Source organism: Echinops telfairi, unplaced genomic scaffold (genome assembly GCF_000313985.2).
Source record: "Echinops telfairi isolate 266 unplaced genomic scaffold, ASM31398v2 ScPeMD7_7;HRSCAF=31, whole genome shotgun sequence".
In the NCBI taxonomy this organism is placed as follows: domain Eukaryota; kingdom Metazoa; phylum Chordata; class Mammalia; order Afrosoricida; family Tenrecidae; genus Echinops; species Echinops telfairi.
Genome location: NW_022103904.1, coordinates 16,686,088 through 16,700,104, shown reverse-complemented (window position 1 = coordinate 16,700,104; position 14,017 = coordinate 16,686,088). Strand labels below are relative to the sequence as shown.

General features: G+C 37.3%; 1 pseudogene; it reads right to left on the bottom strand.

Annotated features, from left to right (window-relative positions):
- Nucleotides 1-901: 901 nt before the first annotated feature.
- Nucleotides 902-14,017, bottom strand: part of LOC101656917 — a 27,347-nt pseudogene continuing 14,231 nt past the window's right edge.

Below are 14,017 nucleotides of genomic sequence, written 5' to 3'. Positions count from 1 at the left end.
CACCAGGGTGCGCTCTCTCTCGCTCTCACTCTCTCGCTCCCACACACACCTATCTATCTATCTACCCTGTATAAAGGATTGCATCATCTGCAAATAGGGTTTTACTTCTTTGCCTATTTGGTTGCTTTAAATTTCTTTGCTTGCCTGATAGCTCTAAGACTTATATAGTAAAATATGAAATAACCATAGTTAAACATCCTCATTTGACTACCCTATATTTTCAGTTTCTCTCTGTTGAGAATAATTTTGGCCAGTTACTTTGCATGTCCTTTATTGTGGTGAAGAATTTTCCTTTTATTTGTTGTTGTTATTGTTTGTTTTATCAAGAACGAGTGTGGGGTTTGATCAAATGTTTTTCTATGTCAGTTGATATGATCATGTAATTTTTGGTTGTTGGTGGTGGTTGGTTTGTTTTATGTTATGGACCTCAATGATTATTTATCTAGTATTGGAACTTCCTTTAATGTTGGTATAAATCTTGCTTGGACATGATGTGTCATTTTTTATAATAACTGGATTCTACTGGATAGAATTTTGTTGACAGATTTTCAATATAGGTTCATGAGGAATATTGGCCTATAATTTCCTTTTTTAGTTATACCTCAGCATAGTTTTGCAATCTTTTTCTTTTAAAAAAAATCCATCTTCTTTATTTTGCATACTTTAATTTCAGAACAAAATAAACAAAGAGAAAACCCATAGATATCCAACATATAACCCCATTCCCAAATAGGAGCGGGGACTGGGCTTGAAGGCCTTAGATCCTGCCTTACAGCTAAGAAAAGGAGAGGGGAAACCACTAGTTATCAGCAGGTAGAACCAGGTGGGCTAGGGCCTCTCGAGGCTGTTGTGAAAATCACGGGACATGATTCAGAACCACAAGGCTTGAGAGTAGCATGGTCTAATTTACTTCTTCCATGTGAGATAGGTCCTCGTCACCCTTGAGGGCAAGAATCTCATCAGGAACAGCAGCTCTGGGCTCCTCAACTGTCCCCTCATCTTCATCAGTGCCTGCGCCAAGCTTGATCATGCAGTAGATGTGGTTGCCGTGGGTCTGGGGATCCTCAAGGGAGAATCCAGAGGAGAGAGGTGCAGTTCCAAATAGCAGCACCACCAGGTCCTTGACAGCTTTGTCATTCTTGTCCACCTCAACCTTCTGCAGCAGCATCTCCATGCTGGGGTGGTCTGGGTTGATCTCCACGTGCTTTGGGGCCATCATGTAGCCCATTGCCTTAAGGGCCTGGGCTTTCATGATCTACTCCATGTTGATCATCCAGCTGTACTAGTCATGATGCAGCAGGGTGAAGGCACAAGTCCATTGGAGATCATGACCTTCTCAATCTTATACGGGATTTCTTTCCTGAACTTTGCATTTTCTCAAACTTGGCCTTGCTATCCTCCGTTTTATTCTTCTCTTCTTCATCTTTGGGTAACTGGAGACCCTCCTTGGTCACCGAGACCAGACCCTTCCCATCAATTTCCTTGAGCACATAGTACTTCGTTGATTGGCTTGGTCATGTAGACCACCTCAAAGCCCCGTTTCCATACTCGCTTCACAAAAGAATTGGCCCCCTGCTCTTTGCTCTCATTGGTGACATAACAGATTTCTGGGTCTCCTTTTTGTGGAAGACATAGTCTGAGAGGGAAGTCATCTCATCACCAGACTTGGAGGTCTGATCCTGCAGCAGCTCATGGATGCCAAGCTTCAGGTTTGGGAAGAAGACCTCATAAAAATTTTATAGTTCTCTTTGTCTTCTGCCAACTCGGAGACGAGCTCATGACATTTCTTGAAAATGGTTTTGCTGATGATCTTCAAGATTTTGCCTTGCTGGATCATCTCTAGAGAGTTGTTGATAGACAGGTACTCAGAACGGACCCCACCACAGATTAAGTTGAGATTCTCTGATATTAACTCTTCACAGCTGTCCGTGATGAACACGCAGTGCATGTAAAGCTTAATGTTGTTATTTTTCTTCTTGTTCTCAAAGAGGTGAAAGGGAGCATTACAGAGGATAAACAGCAATGCTGTGAACTCCAACTGGCCTTATACAGAAAAGTGCTTGACTGCCTACCAAATGGTCTTCCCAATCATTCGTCAGACTCTTGTAGAATTCTCCAGACTCCTCCTTGGTGATGCCATCAGGATTTCTGGTCCAAAGGGGCTGTCTCGTTTAGTTCTTCCCTGTCAGCATATTCTTCTTTAATCTCCTTGGTTTTCTTCTTGTCTTTACCACTATCCTCCACCTCATCTGAGCCCACATCTTCCATCTTGGGCTATTTCTCATCATCCTTTTGTTTCTTCTTCTTTCTTTTATCTTTCTCTTCCTCGGCCTCATCCTCACTGATTTCCTTCTCCAGATAAAGGGGGATGGCTTAGCCTATGACCTGTGAGTCCTTCTTCGGTACTTCTTTAATTTGCCTCTCCTCTAGGTATGCTGACTGGTCTTTGATGTGCAGAATCACTTTGGTTCCCTGGCCAGTGGGCTCTCCGTGGTCCACAAGGACAGTGAAGTAGCCCCAGCAGAAGACTCCCAGGCATACTATTCACTATCATTGTGTTTAACCACAACCACTTTCGTTGCCATCAAGTAAGCAGAATAAAATCCAATACCAAATTGACCAATCACAGAGATGTAAGCACCAGCCTTCCGAGCCTTCCTGATTGCTTTTGAGCACCGGAAAGCAGTGGGTGGGGGATATGTACAGCTCACACATGCTTGCAGGCTACCTGGAAATAATTCAAGAAACTATCCTTTTCTATACTTTGAAATATATACTAATCAATAAGTAGGTTGAATAGAATTGGTGTCAATGATTCTCTGAATCTTTTGTAGCACAGAGGGTTGCTCAGTGAGCTGTTTAAAACAAAGGCAGTGATTTCAACCTACCATGGGATAAAAATAAGGCAGTTTTCTCCTATAAAGATTTGCAGCATTGACTTTATGGCAATGGGTTGGGATTTTTTTGTTATACTCTGAATATTTGGTAGAATATACTAATGGAGCCATCTAGGTCTGAATGTTTTTTGAGGTGGAGGGTGTGTGTTTACTAAATGATGTAATTTCTTCTTTTCTTATGAATCAGTTTAGATCTTGTTGTCTTCAATCTCACTACTTCAACTTTCTAGCAATTCTGTTTCAATTTTGCTCTGTCAATATAATTTCTTTTTTTCCCCCCGCTAATTCTTTAATACTTCTCCCCCCCCACTCCCCCAATATCAGGACCCCAATTCTACCTTACAAATCCCGGTAGACCAGAGCATGTACACTGGTCAATATAATTTTGATTTGGGAAATTAAGTATTCATCTTCTGGATTTGTATTTGCGGTTTTGGTATGATTTTCAGTTTATCCTTTATTTTCTCATTCTGTTCTTATGGTTTTCTGAATTCTTCCAAACATTTTATGTACTTTCCTTGCTTTTCTTCTTCTTTCTCTCTAGTCATTGAAAGAATCTAAATGTGATTCTTTTTATTTCCTTATCCTAGAGTTCCAATGCCTTATAGTCCAGAGACTCACCTTCCGGCTCTATATATTAGTCAATTGTTTCAGCCAATCTGTCTTGCTTCTGGGGTGAACTGAATTTGGCATGGTGGTGGTAGTGTATTTGTATTTAAGTGATTATTGCATGTTGGTGAGAACTTAACCATTTACCACCAGTCCTCTGGTGGGTGCAATAGAAATGTGTACGTATGTATAGTTCTCCATTTTATGTTCATACAGCACAGTTGAGTGTGGGTTTCACTGGTGATTTTAACTCTCTATCAGTGATCAGGTGGAGTGGATAATGGCCCTTGCACAATATGTGTGACTGTACAAGATATTTATGTGGCTTGCTTGTATAGACATAGTTTCTGACTCTCATTGGCATTCTTTGCCTTGATTAATAGATATATATGTTATTTTATGTATATAATTTGTGTATATAAATCAATGTATATAATATATGTATATATATATCAGGTAATAATACCAATGTGCTACTCTGGTCACTTGTTTGGCAGCACTGAATTTACTACCATGTTTATCCAGGTGGGTTTGATAGCTAGTGCAATGTCAGAGTGATTCTTCTTATTGCTGCTTGTGTAAAGTAGATGAGGACAGAATGGAAGGAAGGTTGGTGGCCACTTCTAGCCATCAGCCCATTTGGTATTGGAATCAGTGGGGGCAAATGCCCAGTGGGTGGGTTGGCAGGTGTTGAATGTATGGGAAGGAAGTGTCAGTAGCTCCTACTGAGTGGGGAAATACCTAAAGAAAACTGATGGGGAGGGGTAAGACATAATGAGAACAAAAAAGAGGAAAATATAAATTAAAAAGTGGCACAAAACCAGTGTAAGTGCTGGTCATCAAACTTGACCTTATTGGGAGCACACACCACTGCCTGCAATGGCAACAGGTGCAAGTGCTATGGACTATAGGGGTAGTGGGAATGTTGCACCCACTTCATGGTAGCATAATCCACTAACAGTGAGGATGCAGTCATGTAACATCCAACCTATGGAGACCTGACTATCAATGGCTGAGGTGGAATGGATGTAGCTAGCTCTCAATGTACTGGAGCACACTTAAGTACTGGGGCTGTGAAACAACTACACTAGAGGGAGATGCAGGGAATGGGTAGACCCAATGAAAAAACAGGTGGGGATGCATGATCCATTCGCAGGAAGATGTGGTTCGGGGAAAATGCCCCTGGCCATCCAGAGGTTATTTTGAGTAGAGCAGGAACTCAGACCTCTTTGGACATCAGTCACTGATTTGGAGGCTGGGTATCTAGTTCCTGACTAGATTGGAGTATTGTTTACAATCATTTGAATTGACCCGAGAGGGCCAGGCCATTCATTCACCTTTCTCTATGTCTTCTTGTTTCCTGTTTCCATTCCATTTCTCTAATTGGTGTTTGATTTACTTCTTTTCTCTTTTTTATGAAAATTAGGCTTCCAGAATTGTCAACCATATCTATTTCACTTGGTTTCTCAGATCTTTGTTGTAGAAAGTCCGAGTAGTATTTCTGAGTAGTCCACTACCTTGGATAAATTGGGGTGTTGGGTTTTATCAAATGCCTTTTCTTTATCAATTGAGATGATCACACAATTCTTTGTTTCTTTATGTGGTTATTTATATGTTTTGGTAGTCTAATGTAGAATCAATCTTGCATGAGCTCCCTAATATTATGAACTGTTACCTATTATAAATTGTTATCCATTGACCAAGATTTACTGAGAATTTTTGTGTGTTTTTTAAGTAATACTATTGGTTTTTCATTTTCTGTAATTGTGGTATCTTTGCCTGATTTTGGTATCACGTTTCATAGAAAACTTTCTGGTTTCAAATCTTGTTAACTGAGATTTCCTTTTTTTTTTTTTTAATGTACTGAAATACTTTGAAGGAACCCTGGTGGAGCTGCAGGTTCAACATTAGACAGCTAACCACAAAGTCAGTAGTTCAAACCCATCAGTTGCTCTTCAGAAAAGAGATGTAGTTGTTACCTTAAATTTAAAAATTCCATCTCAGAAACTCTAAATAGGGTTGTCATGGGTCAAAATCAACTCTGTGCCAGTGGGGTTTGGAATATTTAAACAGTAGAATCTGTTTTAACTCTTCTCTAAACATTTGATAGAATTCTCCAGGGATGCCATCTGGGCCAGGACTAAAAAAAATAAAAATTGATTGGGGGGATTGCGTAAACATCTTTCATTTCTTCTCATGTAACATGTAACAGGTCTACTTAGATTGTAGACCTGTGTTTGTCTCAGTTTGGGTAGGTATCTCTCACTGCCATAGAGTTGATACCAATTCATAGTAATGGTATAGAACAGGGTAGAAATGACCTCGTGGATTTCCAAAACAGTAACTCTTAATAGGAATAGAAAGTTTCGTCTTTCTCCCTCGGAGTGGCTGTTGGTTTTGAACTGCTGACCTTGTGGCTAGCAGCCCAACATAACCACTATACTACCAGGGCTCCTCTTGGTAGGTACCTAATTTCTGTACATTTGCCTATTTTTGTTTCAAAGTTTTCCAATTCGTTGAAATATAAAGGAAAATATTTTTGGTGGGGACACAGAGCTGTGTGGTTTTCTTTATTTTATTTGTTAAAGTCATTTCTTTGGGGGCTCTTACAGTTCTAACAATCCATGCATCCACTGTATCAGTCACATTTGTGCATAGGTTGCCATCATCATATTCAAAGCATTTTCTTTCTGCTTGAGCCCTTGATATCAGCTCCTCTTCTCTGCCCCCCCACCCATGAACCCTCAATAAATGATAAATTATTATTTTCATATCTCACACCGTCTGCTGTCTCCCCGTAACCACATTTCTGTTGTTCATCCCCCTGCAGTGTGTGTGTTTGTGTGGGTGTTATACGTCAATCATTATAATCAGTTCCCCCTTTCTCCAACTTCTTCCCTCCCTCACCTTCCACTTACCCTCCTGGTATTGCTACTCTCATTATGGCTCCTGCAGGGTTTATTCTTATACAGCCTCTTCATGTGAACCCAAGCACTACACACTTCACAGGTTAGTTGTTATATAGAAAATGTGAGAAGCCGTATTGATCTGCTATATAAAATACTGCATTAGCTCTAAATCTGTATTGGATATTCTGATAACACCTGGTTGCATTTAACATTTTTACAAAGATTTGCCCCAATCTCTCTGATTGTAACAGAATCTGGAAAGGTGAAGTGGATTAGATGTGACACCTATCATCAATCCTGTATCCTTTGAATGAGGGTGGCTTTTTTAAAAAAAATGTTCTGTACATGGCCAGGTTACAAATGTTTTAGGATTTCCTGTCTATCAAAATTTGTTTTAAATACTCACAGTGGATCTATAGGGTGCTATTTCTAGAAACTATTAACACGTATTTACTTGCTGGGGTTTCACTCTGACATACAAACTGGTAGATAGCTCATGCCTATTGCAGCTGATGGCTTTCTAATCACAACTTTTTCCTTTTTGATGAACGTGGAGTGGGACTTACTCATTTGTTTATCTATATTACTACCTCAAACTCAATGACTTATAAGCCAGTGTCACATACTTTTACATACCAAGAACTTTTATTTCTTCCTATTACACAAACCACACAATTTTTCAGAATAAATATGGTGTCGTTCCTTTTCATTGCTGAGTAGTATTCCACGGGATGACAATGCACAAACACACATTTCATCATATCCAAAAAAGATATCTTTAGATGACGTTGTTTATATATGTTTAGATGAGTTGTTTCCAGTCTTTGGCTATATAATAAGTTAAACTTCTATGAACTTTCACGCAATTTTTTTTTTTTTGTATAATGACATGCTTTATTCTTGAGAAAATTCCTAGGAACAAAATGGCTAGAGCACACTATAGATCCATACTTGACATTTTAAGAAACTGGTAAAATATTTTCAAGTGATTTTATTATTTCAAATACCCACCAGTAGCATATGTGATTTCTAGGCCTTTCATATTCTTGTCAACATTTAATGAGCTCGGTTTTATTAACTATTCATTATGTACGTCAATGGTAATATCTTAATACAGTTTTATTTAGGTCAAATGTTCCTAAAGATTAATAACTCGTAAGAATTTTTTGTATATATATTTAACTATTGTATACATTCTTTAGTAAATTATATATTAAATCCTTTGCAATATTAATTTGATATTTTTAAAACATTGAATTATAATAGTTACTTATGTATCCTGGAAGCATATATTTTTTAAGATTCATGATTTTCAAATATTTTATATGACTCTGTACTTTGTCCTTTTATTTCTTAACCATGGCTTTCATAAAATAAATATTGAAATTTTATAGAAAATATTTCTGAATTTATTTCTTTTCTGCATTAAGCTTTGATGTTGTATTTAAAACATTTTTCCTAACATAAGGCCCTAAGTGGTTTTCCTGAGAAATTTGGTGGTTTTAGGCTGACAACTTGGGTCTGTGAATGATTTTGTGGTAACTTGTGCATATATATTAAGGTTTGGATTGAAGATTATACAATTTTTATACGTGGGTCCTCTTTTGTTTCGACTTTTAGAAAAGACTATTTTTCTTCACTGAATCTCCTTTCCACATAAGTAAAATTTAGTCATCAGCATTCGATTCTTTCCAAAGTCTGTCCATCTCGAAATTAAGTATACCTTCTCCTGATTAGTGTAAAATTCTAATAAGTAATGTTCTTATTTTCATCATTACTTTAATTATTTTATACTTATTATTTCCATTGGCATTTTTAAATCAGTTTATTATATCTACAAAAATGTCTGCTGGGGGTTTACACTGGATTTTGCTGAATCTTTACATCAATTTGGGAAGAACTGACATCTTAACAACAGTGAGCATTCTGCTCCATTAAATGGTATATTTTCATTTCTATTTTATTTCATTTCAGAATTTTTTGTATTTTAATTTTGACTTTCATAAAGTTGGTTTGATATGTCGCTATATATTTCGTATTATATTGGATTAATTGATATACTAACTTTTGTTGCTTGCATGTAAAAATATAAAACCAGATTTTGTACAGTAATCTCTTATCCTGAGACTAGTTAAATTAGTTATTTAAATGTTATCTCTGATTTTTAGTGTGAGAATCTTTAATTGTTCACAAGTAAGTACAATATTATCTAGAGATTTAATGCAATTTCCTTTGTCGAGATTAGAAATTTCCCTGCTACTTCTATTATCTGAGTAATTTTGTTTAAAATGCATTTTAGTTGTGTCAATTGCTTCCCATATGTTTCTTGAGACTAACATTTTTTTCCCACCCCTTAATAATCTGGTGAATTACATTATTTGGTTTTTAAGCACAACACCAACTTTTCATACTGAGGTAGATGCTGCTGACTCCACTCAACAAACTCAACAAAATATATGAATATATATTATTGAAAGATATTAGTATATGGTTTTCCTTAAATTATCTTTGTTTGGTTTGGGTATCCTAAGAATGTTTACTTCTTAGAATAATTTGGAACTTGTACAACATACTGCATCCTTTTAATTCTTTTCAAGTGTTTGCATATCATTAGCATTTTTAAAATTAAATGTTGGTTGAAATTTACTGGTGAATGTATATGGGACAGGAAAAGGTCCTGTTAGTGAACTTATTTCACATTGAATTAAATACATTTAATACAAGGTTAAGTAAAAAAGTATTAATACAAAATCAAGAAGTTTGGATAAAAAAATAAAAACATTGAGCTATGACTTCTTTATACATTCTCCACCTAGGTCTGTAAACATTAAAGGAATTGTTCTCATGTCTTAACACTTCTTAGAGGAATTCTGCACTCTGATTTGCACTACATAAACACAGCCAAGTGGCCATCACTGAGGGACACTCATTGTGTTCCTTTGAAATGGTATTTGTATGTTATGAACAAAAAGAAATCTGGAGGTTCAGGATCAGGGCTATAAGGTGAATGAGGTAAGAAGAGTTCTCAAGAAAAATTCTCATAGGTCACCCCTAGCTTCCCTGAAAGAATGAGCAGGTGTCTTGTGATTAGGTAGAGGGGAATTACTCAGGGTAGATTTCCTGGCATTTATACAATTGCAGTTTTCAATTTTCTTTTCTTTTTTTATAATTAGCTACTGGGATCATCATAAGTCCTTGGAACAATCTATCAAGGTTACCTTTTTGTAAGCTACCTCTTTGTAAGCCTTTACTCCCCTCCCCTCACATATACCCCCAAAGAGAGTCACCAGAGCCTTCTTAGGTGGACTCTCTGCCTTGAATTTAACTCACCTAGTGGAATTTTTGGAAGCCACTGTCTTGACTGAATTTTATTTAATTTACCCTACTGAGACCAAAACAAATATATTACCAAGAGAACTTGTTTTCAGCCATCAATCATCATTGCAGATATGTGTTCAATTGCTTCCTAGCTGAACATCAATAGTTTGCATCTTTCAAGGTCATATTACCTTTTAATTTGCATAGTCATTCTTAAAAACAAGCTTAAACAGTTTTATGGACTTACTATTACTTTGATTTTTATGAGAACAACTTAATTAGATCATTTTAACATTTTGAGGTGTTTCTTCCTTATATTTTTATAACACATGTATATTACAACTACTAATATTCATTTGATGGCATTTTATTCATTATCAATTGTTGTGTAAATAATTAATCTGGTGCTCAATTTTTCTTATAGCAACAAAACTTATTATTTCACAATTTCTAAATGTAAGAAATCTACAAGAGCTTATCTGGATGCTTCTGCCTCAAGATTATTCTTAAAAAGAATGGATTGCCAGTCAGAGACATGCCCTCTGCTACAGATTCAGTTAGTGGATATGCTATCCCAAGATCATTTTATAGTTTTTTGCAGTTTGAATTGCTATTTAGATGTTGGCAGAAAACTTCCCTTACATGGCATGTGGTCCTTCCTGAACAGGCAGCGAAAATTAGAAAGTGAAACGGAAGAGACTCAGCTCAGGTGGAAATCACGCTCATATACACCAGGGGCTGACAAACTTTTGAGAGAGAAAAGCCAATCCTGTCCCTTAAAACAATTTTTAAAATATTCAAGAGTGAAAAATATATTTTTACAAACAAATGAAACTACTCTTATCTAAATAATATCCTTAAAAATGTTTCAATTCTACATCAGATTATACCTACATACTGAAAGAGCCCCATAGGGCTTGAGACTGAAATTTGCCAATCCCTGGTATAGATGAATCTCAGAAGACACAGGCCATATAACTAGTCATTTCCACTTGCAAGAAACCAGTCACTAGAAGAGAGTAAGCTGTACATTGTGATATCTAACATCATGCATCCTAAGGAAGAGAATCCACAGGAAGAGGAAGACCTACGTGCAACGGAATGGCAGAGGGACTGCAGCAGTGAGCTCAAACATAACAAATGGGAAGTGGATGGAAGACTGGGCTGTGTTTGCTTCTGTGGTAGATAGGGTCGCTATGGGTTGGAACCACCTCAATAGTAACCAACACCAGCTCTTAGATATGAATCATAAGAAAATATATGGGCATATTCTAGAAAATAAATACATATTTGAAAAACCTTGTTTTACTTAAAAATATTTTGGTAAATTTTATTTATAATTTTTGCTGGATAATTTTTTATGTTTTTGGATTAAAATTTATCACTTTTAATTATAATTTTTGCTTTTCATGCAATATAAAGAGTGACTTTACATAATAGTCTATCTTGATGATTTTTATTTGTTATATTCTGGAGATTTTATGATAGAATTTTGCAAGACCAAAAACTTGTTCTTAGAAATCTCTTTTGTTAACACAAAAGGCAGCTATACATGTGAACTTCTCCAAATGGAGCACACAGAAATATAATTGACTATCTGTTGGAAGAGAAAATGAATAAGTTCAATATCAGCAGCTAAACCAAGCCAGGGACTAATCGATGGAACAGACCATCAATTGCTCACACTTTATTAAGTCCAGTATACAGCTGGAAAAAAATGAAAAGAAGTCCAGCAAAGCTAAAATATGAATTTGAGTTTATCCCACCTGTATTTTGAAAATTTCTGAAGAATCGATTTCACACATCGAAGACCAATGACAGAGCTGATGAGCTGTGTGAGGCCACCAAGAATATATCTCACAAAGAAAACAAAAGGACGTTAGAAGACAGGAAAGATAGAAAAGACCGCAAATGATGTCAAAAGAGACTCTGAAATTTGCTCTTAATCGTAGAATACCTAAAGCAAGTAAAAGAAATGATGCAGTAAAAAAGTTGAACTGAAAATGTCAAAGGGGCGCTCAAGAAGACAAAGTAAAATACTGTAAGCAATGTGCAGAGCTAGAGTTAAAGAACCAAAGAGGAAGAAACTGCTCAGCATATCCTGAACTGAAAGAACCCAAGAAAATGATAGAATCCTCGAGTTGCAATAATGAAAGATTCTATGGACAAAATACTGACGAATTCAAAAAGAAATCAAAAGAAAATAGAAATGATACAGTCACTATAACAAAAAGAATTGGGCAGCAATAATTTCAGGAGGTAGCATATAAGCAAGAACCAATGATGCTAAAGGAAGAAGTCCAAGCTGCAGTGAGGTCATTAGCCAAAAAAGCCCCCAGGTATTGATGGAATAACAAATTAAATATTTCAACAAACTGATGAAGCACTGGAAACACTCAACAGTCTATGCCAGAAAATTTGGAAGACAGCTATGTGGCAAACTGACTGGAAGAGATGCATATGTGTCCCCATTCTACAGGGTATAGAGCCAGCTCAAATTATAGAACACTGTCACTGACATCACAGGCAAGTAACACTTTGCTGAGGACCATCCAACAGTGGTTGCAGCAGTACATTGACAGAGAGACCAGAGGTTCCAGCTGGATTCCAAAATTGCCTTCAACAGGGCTATCATTGCTGACATCATATGGATCTAGGCTGAAAACACAGAAGACCAAAAAGATGTTTACTTGTATTGTATTGACTTTGCCAAGGCAATCGACTGTGTGCATCATAACAAGCCATGGATAAGCTGGAGAAGAATACAATTCGGTACTACTTCACTGTATTCACACAGAACTTTAGAAAGTTGCTTGGCTCTCTGCAGAACGGCCATCCTCTGCCCTTTGAAAATGGCATTTAAAAACCAGAAGTGTTTCCTAAGACATCATCCCTTCTCAGCTCAAGAAGGTGGACCAACTTCATCTCTGGAGTGAAGTGGCTATCTCGATGATGGAGATTTCTTTGTCCCTCTCTAGCTAGGAGGACCTGCTTCATTTCTTTTGATGTAACCCTATGTTTTAATAAAACCATGGATTCATTCTGCTGCTGGTGTGTGTGTGTGTGTGTGTGTGTGTGTGTGTTATCTAGACCCCAGAAAACCACACGGGTCTGGAGCTTGCGAGTTCCCATGGATGACAATCTGGGTGCTGAATTTCATATTTGGGAGCCCAGCAAGGATCGCTATACCATCTACAGAGATAACATTTGCATCCATCATTCAGGTCCCTTGTCAGGTTTTGAGTGACTCCAATGGTTTGCCACTGGAGAATTAAATTGTTTCCCCAACACTTCTCTATACTTTGTTTTGAGATACTCTCTCACTTTCACCCTCTTTCACCCCTAACCCCTGCACTCACTCTTGCTCTCTCGGCTAGATTATGAGACCATGAATGGGAAGAAATCCCTCTCTAGTCCAAATAGAGACAGCACTCCTTATATTGTTTAAGAGGCCATGAGTGAGTAAATCTTTGTCTAGTCTGAAGGATAGAATATTAAATTATATTTTTCATGCGTCCACATGCCCGTGGTCTGAAAATAGTTGAGGTTCATCCATTGGTTGAATCAGTTTCATTCCCTTGCCTGTCAGTGGAGAGTTAGTTCTGATTAACTAATGCAAGTAAAACTGGTTCCAGGATCAACACCAAGACAAGCCTTCATACCAAAAGGCAGCACACTCATTGACCCCTGAGAGGAGAGGAGACATCTTTTCCATTTCTTGTTTCTATTTGAGCTAAAACTTCTCCTCGCTCAGATTTTCCACTGTCTGTGTCCAATAAACCCTAAAGGACCTGTGCAGTGGTTACTAAGGCAACCAGAAGTGGAGTGCTGATTGCTCTCTGTGGGACAGAATACATACATGTCTGACCACAGCCCTTTGCGATACCCGCAGAAATACTAGGGGAAATTGGAGTCATTTATAGATAGCCTGAATCAGGAAAAAAAATGTCTGGTTGTGTCAGAATATAAATGATGATAAAAGAAACGTGAAGGTATGCAGTATGTTGTTTGGGAAGAAGTGGTCAAGAGGTGAGCTACGAAGATGGCTCATGAAAGTCTTCCCTACCAGTTTCTCAGATCACTGGCCTCTGGGAGAAGTTACTCGTGATGAATGTAGGAGTCCATATATTCTAGTTTGATTTCCTGAGCCGGCCCTTGCCCTTTCTAGAGCCCTTGCTTTTGAAAATCCTGGTATTAATTTTTATCTATTGCCTATCTAAAATCCTAGTAAAGTTTTTGTCTTCCAGGCTTCAGTGATTCCATATAAATGCAATGATTGTGAAC